Genomic DNA, 25,245 nt, shown 5'->3' with positions numbered 1-25,245 from the left:
TTAAGAAATCAGACAAGGGCTTCCCTGGTGGCACAGTGGTTGAGAGTCCGCCTGCCGATGCAGGGAACACAGGTTCGTGCCCCGGTCCGGGAAGATCCCACATGCTGCAGAGCGGCTGGGCCCGTGAGCAATGGCCGCTGAGCCTGTGCGTCCAGAGCCTGTGCTCTGCAATGGGAGAGGCCACAACAGTGAGAGGCCCACGTACTGCAAAAAATAAACAAAGAAACAAAAAAGAAAAAACAAAAAAAAAAGAAATCAGACAAGTCACAAACCAGTCAATCTGAGAAACCAAGCATGCTTAGTCATCTAAGTAGAACTAAGTAGGGGAAGCTGATGGAAGAGTCTGGAAAGTATCTGGTGATGAGCCTGAGGTGATGAGCCCTATTGGTCAGTAAGACAGTTGGCAAGATCAACAGTTGACAAGACAGCTGGATCTGAAGCAGATGAGAGTTTATAGACAAGCTGGAACCAACCAGCTTGTCCTCACTCAGTCTGTTACCACAACTGACCATCACAATCTTCAGAGAGCCCTGGACACCATTCTCCTTCTACCACCCAAATCTCATGCAAGTACCACTTTTAGCCAACTCCAACCCATAAGGGAAGGAGATTCTGGGAAGCACAAACCCAGCTTAACCAAGGGAACAATAAAGTGACACCTCAGTGAGTTAGGACTCATTTTACATGTAGTAAAAGAAACTCAATAGAGCATCCCCAGAGATACATTTATTGTAAAGAATATGTAGGTTTTTCTTGAAACACAAATGTAGGAAATGTTAGGAATAAGGAATTGGAAAGCCCTCTGACCATCTCTAACTCTGTTTCTCTCTGTGCGTCTTCAGTCTTTTTGCAAAAGAGCTTCTACTTCTCCTTCATGAGGTGCTAAACTTGATCTGAGTTTGCCTCATGTAGGTAAGCCACATGAAAAGTAACTGACCTCTCCTCTATCTCCCACTCTCCCTCTCAATTTCAAATTTTCGGGGAAACACTTCTGGATTTACCTACATACCAACCACTAATCCAAGCAATCCTGGCCATTCAGGAGGGTTCATTAAATAAAATAGATGCCGGGAACCCATGGCTCTTCTCATGTACAAAAGGAACAGATAGTACTCAGAAAATGACAAAAGAAATGTGATAAGTATCTAAAAAGGGTGAGTACCTATTAATATGTAAATGCTGGTTTGAATATTGCATACATGGGACAGCATTTATATATCTGATAAAATAACATGTTATGAACATTTTTGTAGTTTTTTTCTGCAAAATAAATAAAATTTCAAGTTTACATTTTGTGTTCCTTCTATACCTAGATGGCAATTGTAAATATTTTTAATTAAAAGAGAAAAAACATAATTGGACTCTAAAATAAGATAAGTACAACTGAGATTCCAAAATGGGATAGGGAGGTGAGCAGAGCTGAAGCTGCAAGCAAGAAGAGCTTTTGATTCAGAAAAAGACCTAGGGCTGGAAGTTTCTGAGAGACAATGAGTACTCAAAGTGCCTTACGTTAGGAGACAGAACAGGCTTACTGCTTAAACCAGTGGCTGCGAAGGAGCCTCTTTGTTCTAGAAAGAAATCTAAAAAAATTGTGCGTCCTGTTAGATATTCCATGAACATGTTGCCAGAAATATCCTCACGACAGAACCTACAAGAGTACTCCTACTGGTTTAAAGACTGGTGACATGAGGCCACCTTCTGAACCAGTGGCCCTACGAGAGGCAAGTCAAAGCAATAGGTACAGGAGAGTGAGATTTAGAGAAAGATGGTAGTGGGAAGTAAAGAGAAAGAAAATTTCCTATTTAAATGAGCCTAAAACCCATAATTACATGAACAAAAAATAGAGTTCTTAGAAAGAAATTTGAGTCAACAAAATTAACTCAAAATTTAACGCAGACCAGAGGAAATAAAAATAATATAACAGAGTTACAAAGTGTTTTAAATGAATGAGTAAAACAAAGAAATAAATGCAAGAATAACATTTGAAAAAGAAACAAGAAATCCTGAAATCAAAAAAGTAAATGATGAAATACAAATTGATAAATATATGTAATAATATATGTATTAGTTTCCTATTTCTGAGTAACAGATTACTACAACCGGTTGGCTAAACACAACATATATTTATCACCCCACAGTATCTGTGGGTCAGGAGGCCAGGTGCAGCTTATCTACATCCTCTGCTCAGGGTCTCCGAGACTGAAATCAAAGTGTTGTCCAGGGCTGTGGTCTCATCTGAGTCTTGAGAGCCTCTTCAAAGTTCATGTGGTTGTTGGCAAAATTCATTTCCTTGTGGCTATAGAAATCATGGCCACTTGCTTCCTCAAGGCCATGAGGAGAGCATCTCTGCTGCTCCCATCTCTGACCTCTGAACCCTTTTTTAAATGGCTCGACTGTTTAGGACAGGCCCAGTATAATCTCCCTTTCAATTACCGTAAAGTCAGAAGATTGGAGACTTTGATTGCATCTGCAAAATCCCTCCACCTTTGCATTTAGGGAAACATAATGGGAATAATATTCCATCTCCTTTGCCATATTCTGTTGGTTAGAAGAGAGTTACAGGTCTCACTTACACTCAAGGGGAAGGACTTATATAAGGACATGAGTCACTGAGGGCTATCTTAGAATTCTGACTATCACAATACAAAACTAAATAGACAAATAGAAATTTTGAATTAAATATATACCCACTGTGACGGGATCAAAATCTAAAAAGATGGGATAAAATGTAGCCTGGATACAGGGGCAGACAGATGGGGAGAGAACAGGTGAAGTGGATGATACCACTGAAGTCTTCATCCAGAATGTAGCAGAGAGTTACAAAGGGATTAAAAAGAACAACAAAATGAAAGAGAAGTTAAGAGACATGAAGGATAGAGGAGTTTCTAATAAGAGTTCTAGGTTTTTTTAAAAAGTGATGGAGACACGTAATTTGAAAAGCTAATGGTGAGAATTTTTCCAAACTGAAAAAAGAAAGGAAACATCAGTCCTCTAATTCAAAGTGTCCTGGCAAGATAAATGAAAATAAAACTATACCTAAAATATCAAGGATGAATAAATAATCTCAAAAGCTATCAGAGGGAAAAGGTAAATTATGACTAATTTTTCAGACATAATCTGACAGAATATGTATCATCAGCAGCAATAGGTAATAAATTAATATTGTTGGCTGGGCGCACCCATCCGAGATGCTGCCGGGCCAGTGACTCGGCTGCGGGTGGCGCCCCAGAGTCCGGGGAAGCAGCGGGGGACGCAGGATGCTCTCTGAGGTCGCCGCCGGACAGAGGATTTCCAGATCTGAACAGGGAGCTGGACTCCTCTGTGTCACCGCATAGAACACACATCCTTTCTTTATTATCAACATCATTGATCATCAACCACCTCAGACATCTGCATGTGTGACTTTAAAAAGCCAATGCAGCAGCATTTCGGTTGAAGATGAAAGGCTCTTGGTGCTGCAGCCAGGAGTCAGTGCTGAGCCTCTGAAGTGGGAGAGCCAACTTCAGGACACAGGTCCACAAGAGACCTCCCAGCTCCACATAATATCAAGCAGCAAAAATCTCCCAGAGATCTCCATCTCAACAACAGCACCCAGCTTCAGTCAATGACCAGCAAGCTACAGTGCGGTTCACCCAATGCCAAGCAACTTTCAAGGCAGGAACACAACCCCACCCATTAGCAGAGAGGCTGCCTAAAAACATAATAAGGCCACAGGCACCCCAAAACACACCACCAGACGTGGACCTGCCCACCAGAAAGACAAGATCGAGCCTCAACCACCAGAACACAGGCACTAGTCCCCTGCACCATGAAGCCTACACAACCTACTGAAACAACCTTAGCCACTGGGGACAGACACCAAAAACAACGGGAACTACGAATCTGCAGCTTGCAAAAAGGAGACCCCAAACACAGTAACATAAGCAAAATGAGAAGACAGAAAAATACACAGCAGGTGAAGGAGCAAGATAAAAACCTACCAGACCTAACAAATGAAGAGGCAATAGGCAGTCTACCTGAAAAAGAATTCAGAATAATGATAGTAAAGATGATCCAAGATTCTATTTCCAAGATCCAAAATCTTGGAACTAGAATAGACAAAATGCAAGAAACAGTTAACAAGGACCTAGAAGAACTAAAGATGAATCAAGCATCGATTAAAAACACAATAAATGAAATGAAAAATACTCTAGATGGGATCAATAGCAGAATAACTGAGGCAGAAGAAACGATAAGTGAGGTGGAAGATAAAATAGTGGAAATACCTGATGAAGAGCAAAATAAAGAAAAAAGAATGAAAAGAAGAGAGGACAGTCTCAGAGACCTCTGGGACAACATTAAATGCACCAACATTCGAATTATAGGGGTTCCAGAAGAAGAAAAGAAAAAGAAAGGGACTGAGAAAATATTTGAAGAGATTATAGTTGAAAACTTCCCTAATATGGGAAAGGAAATAGTTAATCAAGTCCAGGAGGCACAGAGAGTCCCATACAGAATAAATCCAAGGAGAAATACGCCAAGACACATATTAATCAAACTGTCAAAAATTAAACACAAAGAAATCATATTAAAAGCAGCAAGGGAAAAACAACAAATAACACACAAGGGAATCCCCATCAGGTTAACAGCTGATCTCTCAGCAGAAACTCTACAAGCCAGAAGGGAGTGGCAGGACATAATTAAAGTGATGAAGAAGAGAAACCTGCAACCAAGATTACTCTACCCAGCAAGGATCTCATTCAGATTTGATGGAGAAATTAAAACCTTTACAGACAAGCAAAAGCTGAGAGAGTTCAGCACCACCAAACCAGCTTTACAACAATTGCTAAAGGAACTTCTCTAGGCAAGAAACACAACAGAAGGAATATACCTACAATAACGAACCCAAAGCAATTAAGGAGATGGGAATAGGAACATACATATCAATAATTACCTTAAATGTAAATGGACTAAATGCTCCCACCAAAAGACACAGAGTGGCTGAATGGATACAAAAACAAGACCCATATATATGCTGTCTACAACAGACCCACTTCAGACCTAGAGACACATACAGATTGAAACTAAGAGGATGGAAAAAGATATTCCATGCAAATGGAAATCAAAGGAAAGCTGGAGTAGCAATTCTTATATCAGACAAAATAGACTTTAAAATAAAGACTATTAGAAGAGGCAAAGAAGGACACTACATAATGATCAAGGGATTGATCCAAGAAGAAGATATAACAATTGTAAATATTTATGCACCCAACATAGGAGCACCTCAATACATAAGGCAAATACTAACAGCCATAAAAGGGGAAATCGACAGTAACACACTGAGAGTAGGGGACTTTAACACCCCACTTTCACCAATGGACAGATCATCCAAAATGAAAATAAATAAGGAAACACAAGCTTTAAATGATACATTAAACAAGATGGACTTAATTGATATTTATAGGACATTCCATCCAAAAACAACAGAATACACATTTTTCTCAAGTGCTCATGGAACATTCTCCAGGATAGATCATATCTTGGGTCACAAATCAAGCCTTGGTAAATTTAAGAAAATTGAAATTGTATCAAGTATCTTTTCCAACCACAATGCTATGAGACCAGACATCAATTACAGGAAAAGATCTGTAAAAAATACAAACACATGGAGGCTAAACAATACACTACTCAATAACAAAGTGATCACTGAAGAAATCAAAGAGGAAATAAAAAAATACCTAGAAACAAATGACAATGGAGACACGACGACCCAAAACCTATGGGACTCAGCAAAAGCAGTTCTAAGGGGGAAGTTTATAACAATACAATCCCACCTTAAGAAACAGGAAACATCTCGAGTAAACAACCTGATCCTGCACCTAAAGCAATTAGAGAAAGAAGAGCAAAAAACCCCCAAAGCTAGCAGAAGGAAAGAAATCATAAAGATCAGATCAGAAATAAATGAAAAAGAAATGAAGGAAACGATAGCAAAGATCAATAAAACTAAAAGCTGGTTCTTTGAGAAGATAAACAAAATTGACACACCATTAGCCAGACTCATCAAGAAAAAAAGGGAGAAGACTCAAATCAATAGAATTAGAAATGAAAAAGGAGAAGTAACAACTGACACTGCAGAAATACAAAAGATCATGAGAGATTACTACAAGAAACTCTATGCCAATAAAATGGACAACCTGGAAGAAATGGACAAATTCTTAGAAATGCACAACCTGCCAAGACTGAATCAGGAAGAAATAGAAAATATGAATAGACCAATCACAAGCACTTAAATTGAAACTGTGATTAAAAATCTTCCAACAAACAAAAGCCCAGGACCAGATGGCTTCACAGGCAAATTCTATCAAACATTTAGAGAAGAGCTAACACCCATCCTTCTCAAGCTCTTCCAAACAATTTCAGAGGAAGGAACACTCCCAAACTCATTCTACGAGGCCACCATCACCTTGATACCAAAAGCAGGCAAGGATGTCACAAAGAAAGAAAACTACAGGCCAATATCACTGATGAACATAGATGCAAAAATCCTCAACAAAATACTAGCAAACAGAATACAACAGCACATTAAAAGGATCATACACCATGATCAAGTGGGGTTTATTCCAGGAATGCAAGGATTCTTCAATATACACAAATCAATCAATGTGATACACCATATTAACAAGTTGAAGGAATAAAACCATATGATCATCTCAATAGATGCAGAGAAAGCTTTCGACAAAATTCAACACCCATTTATGATAAAAACCCTGCAGAAAGTAGGCATAGAGGGAACTTTCCTCAACATAATAAAGGCCATATATGACAAACCCACAGCCAACATTGTCCTCAATGGTGAAAAACTGAAACCATTTCCACTAAGATCAGGAACAAGACAAGGCTGCCCACTCTCACCACTCTTATTCAACCTAGTTTCGGAAGTTTTAGCCAGAGCAATCAGAGAAGAAAAGGAAATAAAAGGAATCCAAATTGGAAAAGAAGAAGTAAAGCTGTCACTGTTTGCAGATGACATGATACTATACATAGAGAATCCTAAAGATGCTACCAGAAAACTACTAGAGCTAATCAATGAATTTGGTAAAGTAGCAGGATACAAAAATAATACACAGAAATCTCTGGCATTCCTGTACACAAATGATGAAAAATCTGAAAATGAAATCAAGAAAACACTCCCATTTACCATCGCAACAAAAAGAATAAAATATCTAGGAATAAACCTACCTAAGGAGACAAAAGACCTGTATGCAGAAAATTATAAGACACTGATGAAAGAAATTAAAGATGATACAAATAGATGGAGAGATATACCATGCTCCTGGATTGGCAGAATCAATATTGTGAAAATGACTCTACTACCCAAAGCAATCTACAGATTCAATGCAATCCCTATCAAACTACCACTGACATTTTTCACAGAACTAGAACAAAAAGTTTCAAAATTTGTTTGGCAAAACAAAAGACCCTGAATAGCCAAAGCAATCTTGAGAACGAAAAACAGAGCTGGAGGAATCAGGCTCCCTGACTTCAGACTATACTACAAAGCTACAGTAATCAAGACAGTGTGGTACTGGCACAAAAACAGAAAGATAGATCAATGGAACAGGATAGAAAGCCCAGAGATAAACCCACGCACATATGGTCAATTTATCTTTGATAAAGGAGGCAGTAATGTACAGTGGAGAAAGGACAGCCTCTTCAATAAGTGGTGCTGGGAAAACTGGACAGGGACATGTAAAAGTATGAGATTAGATCATTCCCTAACACCATACACAAAAATAAGCTCAAAATGGATTAAAGATTAATGTAAGGCCAGAAACTATCAAACTCTTAGAGGAAAACATAGGCAGAACACTCTATGACATAAATCACAGCAAGATCCTTTTGGACCCACCTCCTAGAGAAATGGAAATAAAAACAAAGATAAACAAATGGGACCTAATGAAACTTCAAAGCTTTTGCACAGCAAAGGAAACCATAAACAAGACCAAAAGACAACCCTCAGAATGGGAGAAAATATTTGCAAATGAAGCAACTGACAAAGGATTAATCTCCAAAATTTATAAACAGCTCATACAGCTCAATAGCAAAAAACAAACAACCCAATCCAAAAATGGGCAGAAAACTTAAATAGGCATTTCTCCAAAGAAGATATACAGACTGCCAACGAACACATGAAAGAATGCTCAACATCATTAATCATTAGAGAAATGCAAATCAAAACTACAATGAGATATCATCTCACACCAGTCAGAATGGCCATCATCAAGAAATCTAGAAACAATAAATGCTGGAGATGGTGTGGAGAAAGGGGAACACTCTTGCACTGCTGGTGGGAATGTGAATTGGTACAGCCACTATGGAGAACGGTATGGAGGTTCCTTAAAAAACTAAAAATAGAACTACCATATGACCCAGCAATCCCACTACTAGGCATATACCCTGAGAAAACCATAATTCAAAAAGAGACATGTACCAAAATGTTCATTGCAGCTCTATTCACAATAGCCCGGAGCTGGAAACAACCTAAGTGTCCATCATCGGATGAATGGATAAAGAAGATATGGCACATATATACAATGGAATATTACTCAGCCATAAAAAGAAACGAAACTGAGCTATTTATAATGAGGTGGATAGACCTAGAGTCTGTCATACAGAGTGAAGTAAGTCAGAAAGAGAAAGACAAATACCGTATGCTAACACATATATATGGAATTAAAAAAAAATGTGTCATGAAGAACCTAGGGGTAAAACGGGAATAAAGACACAGACCTACTTGAGAACGGACTTGAGGATATGGGGAGGGGGAAGGGTAAGCTGTGACAAAGCGAAAGAGAGGCATGGACATATATATACTACCAAACGTAAGGTAGATAGATAGTGGGAAGCAGCCGCAGAGCACAGGGAGATCAGCTCGGTGCTTTGTGACCGCCTGGAGGGGTGGGATGGGGAGGGTGGGAGGGAGGGAGATGCATGAGGGAAGGGATGTGGGAACAGATGTATATGTATGACTGATTCACTTTGTTATAAAGCAGAAACTAATAAAAAAAAATAAAAATTAAAAAAAATTAATATTGTTAAAGTGATGGAGAAAAATAACTGTTAACCTCAAATTTTAAAACTGGGTTATGAAGACTTTTCAGACACTCAAAGACAACAAGAGTGTAAGTTACAGATTCACACTGAAAGAACTGTTGGAGTGGTATTTCCCAAACTTTTTCAGATGATGGCCTGCTTAGAACATCAAAATAATTGTATGTTCCATGAGGATAAACAAACTAGGCTACCCTCATCTGGTAACACCTGGTCACCTTCAGAGCCACTGGACCACCTTGACGACTGAGATCAGTAACACCCAGTTCGTTGAAGCACACCAATTTGGAACTATTAAAATTACACATAATGAAAGAAAATTGTACCCTGAAGAAAGGAAGAGATACTAAAAACAACAGTGAATGGATAAATTAATAAATATGTGTTTCAAGATGTAATTAACTATTGATTTTTAAATGAAATACTTTATTAAGTCTATTTTAAAAATTGTAAAACCATTGTTCTAGATAACAATACAATATGGATGTATATATATATATGTGTGTGTGTGTGTGTGTGTGTGTGTGTGTGTGTGTGTGTGCATGTCATATTGGGTGAGATGTTAAAGGGAAGTGAAAGTGTACTAAGATTTCTGCAACATTTTTGGGGGGAAGAGAGAAGTACTGAATAAATTTAGGCTTAGTTAGAAGTGTTTGTATATAATCATGAATGTAAAAACAATTAAGGGAAACCTACCCTAAAATATAAATTGAATACCAATCCTGCCAACCAGCAGAGGAAGTAAAAGGGAATTTTTAAATTTCTTAATGCGAAAGAAGAAGGAAAAGGAAGGGAAAGGAAATAATACCAAGTAGAAAGTATAAAATAAGATGGTAGAAATAAGTCTAAATATGCTAATTTTTACAACAAATATGAATGCATTTTTTAAAAGAGAAAGTCTAAAATAATTTAAAAACATCAAAATTGAGCTAAAAACCACTTAGAAAGTCAAAAAGAGGTGAGTAGGGAATAATTAAATGTTAATTATTATTAGCAATACTAAAATATAATTTAAAGACGAAAACCATCATAGCAATAAAAATGGATATAACACACAAGAAAAGAGAAATCCACCCAAAAGATCTAATTATCATTTCATAAAAACAGACTCAAAATGTCTACCTCAAAGACTGACAGAATACCAAGAAGAAACTGATAAAAATACACCTATAAATGATACATTTTAATGTACTAATATGAGAATCTGGTAAGTCAAGCAGACTTTTAAAAAAGAGATCATCACAATAATGAAACCTAACTACATCGTATATCACCTGATACAATGCATAGGGATGAGAACAGGATCACTTCTGTGACGTTCTTGCTCCAAATGTATAACCTGCATTTAATCATAAAACCATCAGGAAAATCCAAAAAGAAGGTCAGTCTACAAAATAACTTCGAAAGGATTCTTCCAAAGTAACAAGATATAGACTGGGAGAAAATATTTACAAACATTTATCTAACAAGTGACATATATAGAATATACAAAGAACTTTAGAAACTCAGCAATAAGAAAACAACTCTTAAACAAAATATGCAAATAGTTGAGTATACATTTCCCCAAAGAAGATATATGGATGGCAAACAAGCACATGAAAAGTAGTTAAAAATCATTAATCATTGAGAAAATGTGAATTTAGACCAGAATGAGATATCACTACAATCCAATTTAAATGGCTAATAGTAAAAAATAAACAAACAATGTCTAGTGCTGAGAAGGATGCGGAGTGACTGGAATTCTCATGCATTGCAGAATGAAAACAGCCACAGTGGAAAACACTTTGGCAAATTCTTTTAAAGTAAAACAAACACATATCCCTGATATTTGCTCTAGAGAAATTAAAACGTATGTTCACACAAAAACCTGTCAAGAAATGTTTATAGCAACATATTCATTATCTCCCCAAAGTGGAAACAACCTAAATGTCTTTCATTGGGTTAATGGATATAAAAGTAAGGCACATCCATACAACCGAATACTTCAGCAACAAAAAGAACAAATTATTGATACATTCAACAGCATGGCTGAATCTCAACATGGTTGAAACAAAAAGTAGAAGAAATCAATCAACATATAATTCCATTTCTATGACTTTCTGGAAAAATAAAAACTAGAGGAAGAAAGAACAGATCAGCAGTTGCCAGGACTTAGGAGTGGGTGGAGAACTTGACTACATAAGGGTAACATGAGGGAACTGTCGGGGTGATGGGACTGTTCTGTATCTTGATTGTGGTGGTGGCTACAAAAGTATATGTACCTGCCAAAGCTCATAAAACTGTTCAGAAAAAGTAATAATAACAAATGTACTTCATGGAAATTAAAAAGTACCTTTTACAAAAATTGTGGATGAACCAATTACCTCCATTTTAAAGTCAGCACTAAACATTTAGAAGAAGAAAGTAGAGGAGAATATCTTAATGACATCATGGTTTTGGTGATTCAAAAATTCTGAACCACAAAAGAATAAACTACATAAAAAATTTTAAACTTTTGTGCAACAGTCAAGTGACTCATTGAGAGAAAGTATTTGCAGCATCTATAAACCAAAGGTTCATATCCAAAATATATAAAAATATCTACAAATCAATAAGGAAAAGCCAAAGAACCCAGTAGAAAAGGAACAAACAAAATAAGTAGGCAATTCAGAGAAAATGAAAACAAATGGCCACAAACATGAAAATATGGCTATCCCACTAATCATGAGTTAAATACAATTCAAAGCAGGACATGATTTTTTATACCATTATAACTGACATAGCAAGACATCTGAAAATATGAAATTGTAGATCCACTACGTGTATATGCCAGAAATTCTGGTTGTATGTATAACTCAAGAAAAGCTTTTTCACAGATGCACAATGATACATGCATTCATACAATGAAATATTACAGTAGTTAAAATAAATGTTTATCAATATGGATAAACCTTAAGATCACAGTACTGAACTAAATAAGTATTTACATAATGATAAATCACATATAACAATTCTCTTGCAGAGAGAGGAGGAGGAAGAAAGAGAATTGTCTGTGGATATATATCTACACAGTTACAGTATAAAATCATGAATGAGAATCACACACTTATATTTCAGAATAATAGTTATCTGGAGTAAAAGGGAAGGAACAAGGGACAGGGAGGGACACAGAGAGGATTTTAAATGTTTCTGTAGGTTTTTCATTATTTAAAAAATTCTGAAGTAAATTTGGCAAAAGGTTAGATTTGTTAAAATTGGATGAGAGGCAGGGCTTATATTGTTATTTTGCAATAGAGATTTTTCAAAGAAATAACTCACAGAGTTGGAGTTGTACATCCCCTAATGCTTGTTATCCTCCACGTTTGAAGTCAATATATTCTTTGGGCCAGAGGTACAAAGTATAATTCTTGCATCCCAGACAGTTTATAAGACCAATATAAAGAAAGAAATAAAATATTTGATTTCCAATTATATTTATATTTTCAACCTTTAATATGGTTTTCAAATTTTTGTGTGTTTCACAATGTCCATAACTGACAGTGAATAGAACATAAACCACATGTGTGGGGAGATGTCATAAGTTTACTAATTGGAAGGTTGATCAAATATTTGGAGACTGCTACTCTAGGTAGTGATTTTTCAGATTTAGGGTACACATGTACCACCTAGGGGGAGTGTTTAACATGCAGCTCTCTGGGGGAAGCTATGAATTGAAATGCTCTTGTTTCAATTCAGTCAGTTTAGGGTTAGACCCTGAATCTACATTATTAAAAAGCACCCCAGATGATTCTGAGGCAGGTTTCAAAGGACCCTATTTGAAAAACAACTGCTCTAGAACAATACTCTTACAAAGAAGTATCACAAGTAAGAATGTGGCAGTTTAATTTCCTTAAATTTCTACAATAGAGTAATCCTTATGCTTTCAGTGACAGAATGTCACATTAGGCCACCTATCTTCCATTACCACTGACATCAAAAGGATATGGCTTTTAAGATAATTTCCAGACAAAGATGTGGGTTTTTGCTTTTCTTTTTCCTTTTTTATCCTTTGAGAGAAAAAAAAAAAATTCAGTGGGACTTCCTACACTATGTATGCTCTTTTCAAATATGTCCCATGGACAAAAGGTATAAATGGCATTACCCTCATTCCCTCTGCACTGTAGGCCATTGCAAACATCTCTGTTGATCCTCACAACAGTTTTGTGAGACACAAAGCCTCGTGCCATTTTACAGGTGGGAATACAGAGTAACAAGAGACAGAGCAAGAATGAACATGAATCTCAGCTGAGCAGACTTTAAAAGCCGTACACTGCTCCATGCTCCCCAAATGCTTTCCACAGGTGTGAATAAATGTATGCACTGCTGTTCCATTATCACCAAGGAAGTAAATGCAGCGTGAAAATTCTACAGAAGCTCAAAATTCCTGCAGAAAGGGGTTCAATATGCCAGGTTCTACTTTGCAACTTGCTACTTTTAATATTCTTGGGCATACCTGGGAACAGTACTTTTTGGATCCCAAATCAGAATTACATTTATTGAGAATCACGAGACAAGATTTGGAGTACAAGACCTTTCTCTGTGTCCTCAAATCAGCCTGTCTTGAATTAAATGGTTTGCTGGACCTGATATTCTTAGGGTTCAGCCTGCTCTGTGGGGGAAACCAGTCCTGCACGTTTGGTTTCTCATGGCAGGACCTCTGAAGAGGACTACAGCTATGCCTGTGGGCCTTTGATTATCACCATCTGGGAATTCTGAGAACAGGAGATGTATTTATCACCAAGCATTGTGGAGCATTTAATCAGACAAGGTTTTAAAGCATTTATAAATGCCATGCATAACAGATCACTTTGCTAAATGCTGAAGAGATCATGGTAAACAATACATAATTTTAAAGTTTCTTTCAGACTGTTGGTCATGATGGATTAGAAAAATTTTCAGCCAGGACTCAGAATCCCTAAATTATTGACCTACTACTACTACCTATGGCTGCTCTTATCTAAGGCAGCAACTTGGAGGGGAAATGTTGATCAAGTGCAGCTCAGATTATTATTATTAACTGTGTCATTATTTTTAAAAATACAATATTGGTAAACTTCACTGACTTGTATCTGCTATCTGACTCAAGGTATGAGAATAATCACTTTAAAATTGATCTTGGGGGGATACATATATATGTAGGTATATATGTATATTATATAATTAACAAAGCCATATCTCTGATGTGCTTTGCCCTCTAACTTACTAAGATCTGGACTAAAAGCAGTTATCCTTGATTGTTTTTTCCTATTCTCATATATACAAAATGGATCATTTTAGCATCCATGTTAAGAATGAGTATTCTCTTGTCTTGAATAAGGTACAAGTCAAGGAATTTTGCCAAAATTATAAATTTGTAAAAAATATATTTCTCTGAATAAAAGAAGTTTAAGACCCCTGTCCAATAAAGCAAGTTCCAAGAGTCAAACTAAATCAAAGAACTCTTTGGGAGAAATATGGAGTGCTCAAATTTATCATCATATGCTCTTAAAGATGTGGAATAAAGCTGTAGAATGTATGGGTAACATTGCCCTTAATCAAACAAGTGAAGAGCTGTCTGCACAGAGATGGAATGTGACTACATAATTTCTTGGTCTTTGAGGGAAGAGAATCTTGTCTTCATTATCAAGCATACATGTATTTTTTTCAAATGTCATATACTACATGATAAGACAAACAATATTCTTTTTTTAAAACTGAAGTTCCTCTGGGTCCCTTTTACTGAATTTCATGATACTGTCACAGGCTGTTTTGGATTTGATCATTGGGAGAGAAGTTTCTACTGGCAAAGAAATATAGAATTTTAGAGCTAGGTCATTATGCTTTGTTTAAGCTTAGTTTTAAATATGAGCTCTTTCTGGAGAAAAATGAATTTATTTTATCTAAAATATGCATCTTATGTGCCAGAAAAGAAAGTGAAGGCAGCAAAAAAAAGTTAAAATGTATTGTACCTGAGAGAAATTATACATCCATGTACTTAGTTTGATAAGTATATGGATTCTAAAACTCACATTTTCTAACAGATTGCTTATTTTGGAATAACACTGTTTGTTCATTAAGGCTGAAGCAGGAGAAAAAATAAAGACCAAAGCAGCAAGATGCTTTATATTTTATAAAGATGACCTCAGTAATCCAAGGAATTACCTGTTGGGTATGGTAAAAAGTAACAAATCTTGGAGATAAGAAATCCACTTGCCTCCCGGCCCCATTTTTTTATTTCTACATATTGGGTACATCTATCTCCCTATTGATTTGCATGTTTCCTTGCATGTAGGGACTACATCATACTCATCTGTATACCTGCAATAACACTTAGAAGAGTGACATGTTGAAGTTTTATGAATAATATTGTTTAAATATCATTAAATAAAATTAAGTGAAAATAAATATTTTAAATTTATTAAATAGAAAACAAAATGAGACAAAATTTACTGTGATACTTATAGTAGAACAGTATAAAATGAACCCAGCAGATCAATTATTATTGGCAGTGTCTACATTTATGACATAAAAAATAACATTCAAGTATAATATCCAGTTTAAAATATTCCTGAAGATATTTGAAGTCATAATTTTGGTTTCCTTTGGTGAAGCAAACATAGCTTTTTTCTTGCTAGCTTTATAACCATGTAAATCAATGGCAGTAAAAAATTCCATTTGGAAGTTATAGTTTAGGTCTTTGGGCTTGTAAAGATCTGACTATCTTAGATGTCTTATTCAAAATAGTGTTATTAAATGCTGCCCAGTGGATGTCAGTTTTGCCTGTGTAAATGTATATTTTAAATATACATATGTATTAAATTGTTAAATCACAAGTTGGAAGTTTAAATCTCACTTCTACCACAAACTTTAAAGGATGCTGTCTTACTGTGTATTGATGAGCATATCAGTTTATATTATATGACAAATTGATGTTTATGATTATTGGAGTTGGAAATTTTGACATGCTTTTCATGTAAATATAAACTACCTATTTCTCAAGGATATTATGGGTGTAGAACACGTGGAATAGTGAAGAGGTTCAACAGCCTTTTAGAAGTTTATGAAAAAGAAGAAATAACTCATCATGTGCCATACACTGCATTGAATGTTTTATATAAGTACCCATTATCAATTGCATATTTACAAATTCCCAGAGATAATAATTATTATACACCATTTTATAGATATGAAAACTGAGATTAAAATATGTAACATGAATATCCCAATGCTAGGTTGTAGATCAGGTATTTGACTCCAAGAGGTATGCTCTCTGGCTTCCGAGGCAAAAGCAAAGTTGATGTTTGTTTTCTTCTGAGATAACTAGAAAAAGCAGCAAAACATGAGATATGGAATAGGAAGAAAACTGAGCACTTTAGATGACATAATGCATGGAAATACTAGCAAAGGTTTCAGTTATGAATGCAGAAACCATGCCAAATATAATAAAAGCACAGCATACTCCTGTATCCACTGAAATTGCTTGCATAGTTCCTGTTTTAACATGGAGTACTAAGTAACAGAAGGCTAAAGGATACATCAAGTAAAAAATATATTTTTTAATGTGAAATTAAAATCAAAGTATTTTACTATCATTACTGATCACACTTGTCAGTCAGATTGAATTATTTTTTTAATTTTTCATTTGGAGTTGATATATGAAGATAAATAGCATTTAAAATTTGTTCCGTGGTGTGGTTTCCTTACAGTGAAGTAAGGAAAGCAAATGTAACATTTCCTAATTTGTATTCATTGAAAACTTATTTCTTTGTATTTACTCCTCCAGATATCTAATGAATACTTACATGTTCTTACTAGGTTTTTTTATCTGATGTACTTTGCAGAGACTAACAATTGAAACAAATATCCAGAAGGAAGAAGAAATAAAGGAGGCACTGAAGTCTATAGTTTCCTGTGTTTTTAAACCCTAATGAAGGTACACTCTATAGATGTAGTGTTTTCCATCATTAAAATAAATAGTAATAATAATAAAAAACCACTTTTCTGCACTTTTAACCATTTGTGACAATATAGCTTGCTTGAGATTTCTCAATTACTTACTTCGGTTGATATTTTAATATAATGTGAAACTTTTATGTATAGTTTCCTTATACCATCTTTGGCCCTATTTTCCTGATGAAAAAATATTATTAAAGTTGGCAGATCTTGACAAATACCATATGATATCACTTGTATGTGGAATCTAAAATAGAGCACAAATGAGCATATCTATAAAACAGAAACAGACTCACAGACATAGAGAACAGACTTGTGATTGCCAAGGAGGAGAGTGGGTGGGGGAGGGAAGGAATGGGAATTGCAGATGTAAACTATTATATACAGGATGGATAAACAACAAGGTCCTACTGTATAGACAAGGAACTATATTCAATTTCCTATGATAAATCATAATGGAAAAGAATATGAAAAAGAATATATATATGTATAACTGAATCACTTTGCTGTACAGCAGAAAATAACACAACATTGTAAATCAACTACAGTTCAATAAAACTTAAAAAAAAAAGTTCCAGACCTTGATTCTATTAAATAGAACTTCCCTAATCCATAAATTTACAATTATTTAAAAGCAGAGGACTCTGAGAGTATGAATTTCCTTTTTACTAGCAACTGGTTAGTTAACATATGAACTGTAATGATCAGTAGGCATTTACATGGAAAAGGGTCCCATCCTGAGCATTAACACTTAACAGTTATGAATGGCCACTGGTTTCCATTAAAAAAGTATTGTGGTCAAATAATAGATTTCATTATGGGGTGGAGAGGGAGGAACCTCAGAAGGAGAAATTCCTAATTTACATACAGTTGTTAGAAGGTGAATGTGAAAGTAGCTTGGGAACTTTAAAAATGTATGCAGTCACAGTCCCCGCAAAAGGTGAGATTGAGCAGTCCTTTCCGTGTCAGTTTCAAATACTTATGGTAATATCAAGAGTAAATCTGTGCTATTTCATAAACATTAGAATTAGTGAGGGCATCATTGAGTATTACAAGAAAGAAACTAAGTAAAAGATCACTTTATTTGAAAAATGCTTCAATATTTTTATTTATTTATTTATTTATTTATTTATTAAATATGAAGTTCATTCTTTAATCTCCTCCTTAGGAATATCAACCAGGTTCATCAAATACTACTATTATTACTACTACTATTACCACTACTGAAACAGAGCGGGACCCTGTGGGGCCCTCCCAAGCAGAAATATTTTCTGTGTCCCCCATTTCTTGTGTGTAGGAAATAGACTTCATTTAGTCAGCCTCTTTGACCTTCCCTGAGTTCCAAAGGGCATATTCAAACAGTTGCTTATCAGGGAAGGGAAGGAATGCAGAAACAAATGAGGAAAAGTCAAGAAACAACAGTGCAGGCATTGGGCAGTGTCCTGGTTCCTCCTCAAGGAATATACATAACAATGCCTTTGAGTTCTTCTGGAGAAACTAAGGCCCCCACCCAGGTGGTGAACAGTAACTTCAGGGTGAACACAAGATTCCTGGAACACAGCCCTGTTACCTCACCACCAACCAATCAGATGAAAGTTTGCACACAGTGGAAGATAATGAAGACTCTGATTCTCCTCCCCAAATGATTCTCCCTTTAAAAACTTTCATGGTCGAGCAGAATCTTTGGAGCTGCTTTTTGGACATGAGTCCACCTTCTCCCCAGGTTGCTGGCCTCCTAAATAAAGCAACATTTCTTTTTCCAACCAACACTAGCCTCTCAAGTATTGGCTTTTGAGTGGCAAGGAGCCAAACCTGAGTTCGGTAACACTACTGCTACTACCTCTAATAAAAGTACATTATTTATTTCTTATGTAATTTTTATATGGAGTAAACAGAACTCTTTGGGTGCAATTACAAATAAATTTTTTTGTCCCCCAATATTTCCATCTCAAACTCATTCTGTGGTAATAGTTCTTCTACCTCTATGTAAAACCCAGAGAAATCCCCACAGTATTTCTGATCATGATCAGATGATAAAACTATTTTTAAAAACTAAGTATTATTATGTTTTAGTTTTCAGTTAACTTAATGATACTAGGAAGATTTCAGCTCATCAACAGCTGAGGTGGATAGTTTGATAGGAAATTATGTGCAAGGTTTATTATTATTTCTAATATTTCTAACTTTTTTACATTTCCTTGGGTTTCTATTTTCAGGCTCTTATTTAACTTTTCAAAATTTCTCTATTAAGTTTACCTTACCAAAGGCACAGAACTTTATTACCTGTGTTGAATTTTATCTACCTGTGACTTATGATCCCATGCCAGCACCAAGAGAACAAAACGAATTTATCAAACCTAAAACTTATACCATTTCACAATGAATAGAACATTAAACATGACTGGTGGTGGCATTTTTATCAGAAGTTTGCATTTCATTGACCTTTCACTATTAAAGCATAGTGTCATTTACAATGCACTTTTAAGATTTGCCCACACATGTGAGTGGTCAGATTTTCCACCTGGGAGCACTTTTCAAACCTCAGTGTAAGAAGATAATGCCCATGTTGAGAGAGTGGTCTTGCTGAGCTGAGCAGGCAGAGATTACACTTCAGGGCTACTGAAATGACTAGATTTTGCAGGACAGGGTATCAGAGAGGTAGATGCTTTGTAAAAAGGAGCCTCAGAAGTCTGACTGAGGGTTTCTCACATGTCATTGACTGAGGACTGAGGGTTCTTAGCTGAAAGCTAACACAAGACTACAGAGTGGCTGTTATGAAACTAAGAGCTAAATGGAGATATGGGAGAGAAAAAAATATAGTTTAGGACCATATAGAATGATGAAATCTCACTGGGCACTTCTGGCATTCAGCTGAGATGTGATAAGACTATGACTTAGGATAAAGAGCTGTACCCTAGAGCAAGGGTCATGTCCTAGGTCTAACAAAAAAACAGACCCAAAGCATAAAACTGACAAAGAATAAAACTAAGCCTGATGAGATCAAGAATACCCAATGGTAATTTAACTGCCTGCCAGAACAAAATTAAATGGCATTTAAAGGAAAATAGCATGATTCAGCCTCATTCTGATACACCATTAAAAATGACCAACATGCATTTAAAACTTGCTAGACATATGAAGAAAGAGGGAAATGTCCCTCAAATCAAAGGAAAAAAAATAGCCAATAAAAATAGACCCAGAAGATAACTCAGACAATGAAATGACTAAACAAGGGCTTTAAAACTACTTTAAAAATATGTTCAAGGTCTTAAAATTAAAGATAGACATATGAGGGGCTTCCCTGGTGGCACAGTGGTTGAGAGTCTGCCTGCCGATGCAGGGGACACAGGTTCGTGCCCCGGTCCAGGAGGATCCCACATGCTGCGGAGAGGCTAGGCCCGTGAGCCATGGCCACTGAGCCTGCGCGTCTGGAGCCTGTGCTCTGCAACAGGAGAGGCCACAGCAGTGAGAGGCCCGCGTACCGCAAAAAAAAAAAAAAAAAAAAGATAGACATATGAGTAAACAGTTCAGTAATGTAAGCAGAGAAATGGAAACTATGAAAAAGAATCGAATGGAAATTCTGGAATTGAAAATACAATATCTGAAATGAAAAACAAAATCAATGGAGAGGCTCAGTAGCATATTAGACAATGCAGAAATGATTACCAATTTTTAAGACAGATTAAGAAATTACCTGATCTGAAAATCATGGTAAAGAAAGACAAAAAACAAAGTAAACAGAGTTTCACTAAGCTGTGAGACAAAACTAATCAGTGAACCCAAAGCTGAATAAATTCAAAGGAAACCACACCTAGATGCATCACTGTCAACTAATGAAAACCAAAGATGAAGAGAAAATCATAAAAACAATCTAGAAAAGAAAGACATGTTATGTACAAGGGTAATGGTAAATTGAATATGTGACTTCTTATCAGAAATAATGAAGCCCAAAGATGCAGTGATATCTTTAAATTACTGCAAGCAAACCAGATTTCTATATCCACTGAAAATATTATTCAAATATGCATAAGACATTTTCAGATAAACAAAAATTTACTGTATTTGTTTCCATGAGATCTATGCACAAGAAATACTGGAAAATGATTTATATATGTGTATGTGTGTATATATATATATATATATATATATATATATACACACACACATAAACATATATGTATATATAGACAATATGGAAATCTGCATGTGTAAGAAATAACACATGAAATGAATTTTTACATAAATACTTTTAAAACTTTTAATTTCTTTTTTTCAAAAAGGACAAGTTACGGTTTAAAGCAAAAACAATAACACTTTATTGTGAGGTTTATCATGTATGTAACATATACTGAACAAGTAAAATATATTGAAACTGAGCAGGACCCTGAGGGGTCCTCCCCAGTACAAAAGTCTTTCTGTGTACCCACGTTTCTTGTTTGTAGGAAAAAGGCTTTCAGCCTCCTAGACATTCCCTAGCTTTTTAAGCATGAGCTGTGCATTCTCCTTGCTTGGCCCTTGCAATAAACCTTTCTCTGCTCCATACTCTGACATTTCGGCTTGTTTGGCCTCACTGTACATAGGGCACACAAACATGGGTTCAACAACAATATGAGAAATGTAACACAATGGATGAGGGTAAATGGAATATATTATTGTTAGATACTTATATTTTCGGGTAACTGGAGTAATGTTCATTTTAGTCACACTGTAGTAAGTTAAGAATGCATACTGTAATGCTTAGAGCAGTCATTGGTTAAAAAGTAAAAAGAGAAAGGAAATAGAATACAAAAATATTCAATTTATACAAAAAAGCAAGAAGAGAAAAAATAAAGGAGATAGAAAGCAAAGATGATAAACTTAAACTCAAGCATATTAATAATTACATTAAATGTAAGTGAACTAAACAATTCAACCTAAGTCAGAGATTTTCAGACTGAATAAAAGAAACTATATGTTTTCTACAAGAGATATACTTTAAGCCAACACTTATCACATACATATGATGTGTGGAGTATTCTGTTACACATTTATATCTCAAAAAAAAGGTACAATAATGTTATCACTTGGGGAACTTAAAATCCACTTGGGAGGCTCCTTGGTGGGGCTAATGGAGGACTCTCGGAGGGCTCACACAAAGGAGTACTTCCCAGAACTTCTGCTGCCAGTGTCCTTGTCCCTGTGGTGAGGCACAGCCGCCCCAGCCTCTGCAGGAGACCCTCAAACACTAGAAGTTCCCCAACGAGGGGTTGAGCCCACACCCCCTGCAGTGGAAGCATGGATTCCTAATCACTGGACCACCAGGGAAGTCCCAATAAAGTAATTTTTAAATTAAGCCGTGTGGCTGACAGGGTCTTGGTGCTCTGGCCGGGTGTCAGGCCAGAGCCTCTGAGGTGGGAGAGCCAAGCTGAGGACACTGGACCATCAGAGACCTCATGGCCCACGTAATATCCATCGGCGAGAGCTCTCCTGGAGATCTCCGTCTCAACGTTAAGACCTAACTCCACTCAACGACCAGCAACATCCAGTGCTGGACACACCATGCCAAACAACTAGCAAGACAGGAACACAACCCCACCCATTAGCAGAGAGGCTGCCTAAAATCATAATAAGTTCACAGACAACCCAAAACACACCATCGGACTCGGTTCTGCCCAAGGAAAGACAAGATCCAGCCTCATCCACCAGAACTTAGGCACCAGTCCACTACAGCATTAATCCTACACAACCCACTAAATTTACCTTACCCAATGGGTGCAGACAACAAAAAAAATGGGAACTACAAACCTGCAGACTGCAAAAAGGAGACCCCAAACACAGTAAGTTAAGCAAAATGAGAAGACAGAGAAATACACAGTAGATGAAGGAGCAAGGTAAAAACCAACCAGAGCAAACACATGAAGAGGTAATAGGCAGTCTACCTGAAAAAGAATTCAGAGTAATGATAGAAGAGGTGATCCAAAATCTTGGAAATAGAATGGAGAAAATAAAAGAAATGTTTAAAAAGGACCTAGAAGAACTAGATAGCAAACAAATAATGATGAACAACACAATAAATGAAATTAAAAATTCTCTAGAAGGAATCAATAGCAGAATACCTGAGGCAGAAGAGCAGATAAGTGACCTGGAAGATAAAATAGTGGACATACTTACCACACAGCAAAATAAAGAAAGAAGAATGAAAAGAATTGAGGACAGTTTCAGAGACCTCTGGGACAACATTAAATGTAACAACATTCGAATTACAGGGGTCCCAGAAAAAGAAGAGAAAAAGAAAGGGACTGAGAAAATATTTGAAGGGACTATAGTTGAAAACTTCCCTAATATGGGAAAGGAAATAGTCAATCAAGTCCAGAAAGCACACAGGGTCCCATACAGAATAAATCCAAGGAGAAACATGCCAAAATGCACACTAATCAAACTACCAAAAATTAAATACAATGAAAAAATATTAAAAGCAGCAAGGGAAAAGCAACAAATAACAAACAAGGGAATCCCCATAAGGTTAGCAGCTGATGTTTCAGCAGAAACTCTGCAAGCCAGAAGGGAGTGGCAGGACATATTTAAAGTGATGAAAGGGAAAAGACTACAACCAAGATTATTCTACCTAGCAAGGATCTCATTCTGATTCGACGGAGAAATTAAAACCTTTACAGACAAGCAAAAGTTAAGAGAATTCAGCACCACCAAACCAGCTTTATAACAAATGCTAAAGGAACTTCTCTAGGCAGGAAACACAAGAGAAGGAAAGGACCTACAATAACAAACCCAAAACAATTAAGAAAATGGTAATGGGAACATACATATCAATAATTACCTTGAATACAAATGGATTAAATGCCCTAACCAAAAGACACAGACTGGCTGAAGGCAAACAAAAACAAGACCATATATATGCTGTCTACAAGAGACCCACTTCAGACATAGGGACACATACAGACTGAAAGTGAGGGGATGGAACAAGATATTCCATGCAAATGGAAATCAAAAGAAAGCTGGAGTATCAATTCTTATATCAGACAAAATAGACTTTAAAATAAAGACTGTTACAAGAGACAAAGAAGGACACTACATAATGATCAAGGGATCAATCCAAGAAGAAGATACAGCAATTGTAAATATCTATGCACCCAATATAAGAGCACCTCAATAAATAAGGCAAATGCTAACAGCCATAAAAGGGGAAATCGACAAAAACACAATAATAGTAGGGGACTTTAACACCCCACTTTCACCAATGGCAGACCAACCAAAATGACAATAAATAAGGAAACACAAGCTTTAAATGACACATAAAACAAGATGGACTTCTTAACTGATATTTATAGGACATTCCGTCCAAAAACAACAGAATACACTTTCTTCTCAAGTACTCATGGAACATTCTCCAGGACAGATCATATCTTGGGTAAACAAATCAAGCCTTAGGAAATTTCAGAAACTGGAAATCATATCAAGTATCTTTTCGGACCACAGTGCTATGAGACTAGATATCAATTACAGGAAAAAAACTGTAAAAAATACAAACACATGGAGGCTAAACAATACGCTACTAAATAACCAAGAGATCATTGAAGAAATCAAAGAGGAAATCAAAAAATAACTAGAAAGAAATGACAATGAAAACAAGACAGCCCAAAACCTATAGGATGAAGCAAAAGCAGTTCTAAGAGGGAAGTTTATAGCAATACAATCCTACCTCAAGAAACAAGAAACAGCTCAAATAAACAACCAAACCTTACACCTAAAGCCATTAGAGAAAGAAGAACAAAAAACCCCTAAAGTTAGCAGAAGAAAAGAAATCATAAGATCAAAGCAGAAATAAATGAAAAAGACATGAAGGAAATGATAGCAAAGATCAATAAAATTAAAAGCTGGTTCTTTGAGAAGATAAACAAAATTGATAAATCATTAGACAGACTCATCAAGAAAAAAAGGGAGAAGACTCAAATCAACAGAATTAGAAATGAAAAAGGAGAAGTAACAACTGACACTGCAGAAATACAAAGAATCATGAGAGATTACTACAAGCAACTATAAGGAAATAAAATGGAAAACCTGAAGAAATGGAAAAATTCTTAGAAAAGCACAACCTTCCAAGACTGAACCAGGAAGAAATAGGAAATACGAACAGACCAATCAGAAGCACTGAAATTGAAACTGTGATTAAAAATCTTCCAACAAGCAAAAGCCCAGGACAAGATGGCT

The sequence above is a fragment of the Hyperoodon ampullatus genome (genome assembly GCF_949752795.1).
Source record: "Hyperoodon ampullatus genome assembly, chromosome: 2".
NCBI lineage: Eukaryota > Metazoa > Chordata > Mammalia > Artiodactyla > Ziphiidae > Hyperoodon > Hyperoodon ampullatus.
This window is presented reverse-complemented; position numbering follows the sequence as displayed.